This window comes from Notolepis coatsorum (assembly GCF_963971535.1).
Source record: "Notolepis coatsorum genome assembly, chromosome: 6".
NCBI lineage: Eukaryota > Metazoa > Chordata > Actinopteri > Aulopiformes > Paralepididae > Notolepis > Notolepis coatsorum.
Window position 1 is genome coordinate 90,855,232 of NC_140170.1, and position 2,765 is coordinate 90,857,996.

General features: G+C 37.6%; 1 protein-coding gene across 4 annotated transcripts in view; it reads right to left on the reverse strand.

Moving 5' to 3' along the window:
• The window catches only part of eya2 (EYA transcriptional coactivator and phosphatase 2), a 50,031-nt gene extending 47,618 nt beyond the window's left edge, over positions 1 to 2,413 (reverse strand). For all 4 annotated transcript variants that reach the window (XM_084317185.1, XM_084317183.1, XM_084317184.1 and 1 more), the window contains exon 1: positions 2,104 to 2,413. The gene's annotated coding sequence lies outside the window, so the exon portion shown is untranslated. The remainder of the gene's footprint in view (positions 1 to 2,103) is intronic.
• Between the last annotated feature and the right edge of the window lie 352 nt (positions 2,414 to 2,765).

A 2,765-nucleotide genomic window follows, 5' to 3' on the forward strand; every position in this document is an offset into this window, starting at 1 on the left:
TCCTTTCCACCCCCCACCAACCTCCCAAACCTTATTTGTGGGGGTTACTTATAATACAGGTATAGAGGAGATTTATGAAGATTTACAGTGTTTCACAGACCTGAATATGATATGCAGCTATCCAACATAATAATAGACCATTTGGCTGGCTACCCCTACAGGTTTATTTCAGGTAATTGACACTGACAACGAGAGATATATGTCCAATTTCTGTTTAAGACGGCTGGAAATAAGTATGACACTTTTTTTTCACAACTTTGTATATGGGAAACACATTTTGGTGTAGCTGTTAAGTTTCAAAATGGAGGAATGCTGCCTCTCTGCCTTGCATCAGTAATGACAATAATAGAGATGAAATAACATGAGAACCATGGCGGCAGTGTGAAGTGTATCCAAAAGACAAATGTAAAAAGTACAATTTGATTGATTGTGGAATTCTAAATTAAATAAACAAAAAATTACAATTTGTGAATTCATTAATTTGGTATGAAAATCCACACCCTGCACTGATATTCGAAAGAGTATGACTAAATGCACCCACATAAGACTATAATATATCAGAATATGATTATTATTATTATTATTATACTGTCCTCACTCCCTCAACTAGCTAAATTGATGTTGTTATTCCTTAAGAATTGGGGTAGAGAGAGAGAGAGAGAGAGAGAGAGAGAGAGAGAGAGAGAGAGAGAGAGAGAGAGAGAGAGAGAGAGAGAGATTCAGCCTTGCTCCTCCAGCTCTGGGCATATGTGACATATGAGTGTTTAAAGGTGATTTGAATGGCTGGCAAAACATAGGGGTTGGTTTCTAGACTGGAGCCATGAAGGGGTCCTTGAAAAATATGAATACCGGCCTTTGAAAAATGCTTAGCATGGCTCCCTTAAATTACTTAATTAGGTCCCTGGCTGCTGAGGGGTGGCAGTGATTTAGGTGTAATCTTCTGTACTTAAGCCAAGGAAAAGTGTTGCAGGGATTCAACCACCATCAGTAAGAAAAACAAAAGGCCTCAAACTAAAAGGTAGCTCCAAAAGGCAAAGTCCCAAATGCGCTGCCCTTTCACACACTTTATGAATAAACACATATAATATAGTATACAAACCAGGGACACATAACACATTTGTTTGTCTATCTCTTCTAACTCTACTATGACATCTTATATGAAGTAGTAATGACGATATGACCGCTTAACATGAAAGAGTGATAACAGGACCTTCAGAAAATATCTGTTAGGAAAATACAACCAGTGTCGTGACATTTGCGGGTTTATACTCTTATTTAATAACAAAAATCCATATTCAGAAACATAAGATAATTGAAAAGTAAATATTTCTGTAATACTGGAAAATGCTCATGCCTGTAGATAGATAGCCTGTTATTATGCGTTGAAAGAACCAGACTGTTTAACAAACATCAATGTAGTGTTTTCTTTTTTATTTGCTACTTTTGCTTTACAAAAACTAACCCCATCCGCATAATATAACTTGGCAATATTTATATTGAATCAGATGAGTGTATTTTTTTCTTACTGCACACTGGCATTTCAAATAATGTATCAAAAATACAGTAATTAGGGTGCATTTATTTTAAGCTTGGGTTATCTATACAGGCTATATGATTATTTTACTAGTTACATTTGTTATTATTATCATTATTATTATTGTTATTATTATCATTATTATTATTTAGATTTGAGATAATTGCAAGTAATAAAGCAGATTATGAGGATACATGTATGGTTATACTGAGCATTTTGAAGTTGGGGTGACATTTGACTCAATTAAACTGCAATTCTCAACTATTCTAAAATAAAGTTAAGCCTAAAGGTCAGCAGGTCAACTATTCATCAAGCATTGCAAGCAAGAAGTTCGTTTAAATAAAAATACGTGTCCTACTACCCATTTCTAAGAATAATAGCATAATAAGAAGTATAGCATGTTAATAGAAACTTTAAGAATATTGATAATTGCAGTGAGTACATGCACATGAAAGACTGTTTAACTTAAAGTTACAGTTAGTTGACACACGTTTGCAAGTAATCTAGACTAAGACAAGATAAATCCGTATTGCAAAGAGATAAGGTGTAACCGAGGATATCTCACTTACCATTATTCAGATTGAAGGAGATGGGGGAACTCCGATTGTCATTCAAAACAAGTGTCTCTCCTCTCCATGCCCAACAGCGACTCCACAGACGCTGAAGTGTCCTTGCAAACAACTCTACTGAGGATCGCGACCAGCAGTGTTCAAGCGAGATCGAAGACGCAGCCCTTCGCTCATAACTCGTCAAAGTAATCGCCTGCTATTTTTAATGTTCGCTCCTAGTTTTTGACTTGAGTTGTTGTTTATCGTCGAACCCGAGCCAGCTGACAGCTTTCTGCAGACAAGTCAGACGATGATCCCTCCTCGCTGCACCTTCAGTGTGAGTGTTTGCTTTAGCGGAGGTGGGGAGGTGATGTTAAGTAAATGACCACATTTTTAGGTTCCTCCTCCTGAGGGTGTTCGCAATAATGCTGCGCAGTGGCGTGTGTGTGTGTGTGTGTGCGTGCGTGCGTGCGTGGGTGCACGTGTGTGCGTGCGCGTGCGCGTGTGTGTGTAATATAATATAATAGAATTTAATTGAAGTACTTTATTGATCCCGGGGGAAATTCAGCACCACAGATCGCTCACAACAGCCTAAACATTTAGGCAATAAAAAATCTAAAATAAGAATAAGAATACACAGTGCGGCCGTGTGTGTGTGTGTGTGTGTGTGTGTGTGTGTGTGC